The sequence below is a fragment of the Plasmopara halstedii genome (assembly GCF_900000015.1).
Source record: "Plasmopara halstedii genome assembly, contig: Scaffold_650, whole genome shotgun sequence".
In the NCBI taxonomy this organism is placed as follows: Eukaryota; Oomycota; class Peronosporomycetes; order Peronosporales; family Peronosporaceae; genus Plasmopara; species Plasmopara halstedii.
The window spans coordinates 984,729-984,959 of record NW_020187567.1 but is presented as its reverse complement, the minus strand read 5'-3'; positions in this window follow the sequence as shown (position 1 = coordinate 984,959).

Below are 231 nucleotides of genomic sequence, written 5' to 3'. Positions count from 1 at the left end.
TTCGAAAGTGAGGCGATAAAATATGTGGCTGTTGTCAATTGATCAAAACTCTCAAATAACATACCGGTATACCGGTAGTCTATATAGGGGTAAAATTGTTATAAACCAGAACGAACATCGATTTGACCCGGAGACCGGCCTACAAAGGAGCCAAACGATGTATGTGACTTCATGGCTTCAACAGTGTGCTGTAGCGTGGCCTTGGAATCTTGGTCATACAGTCGCCGTTTG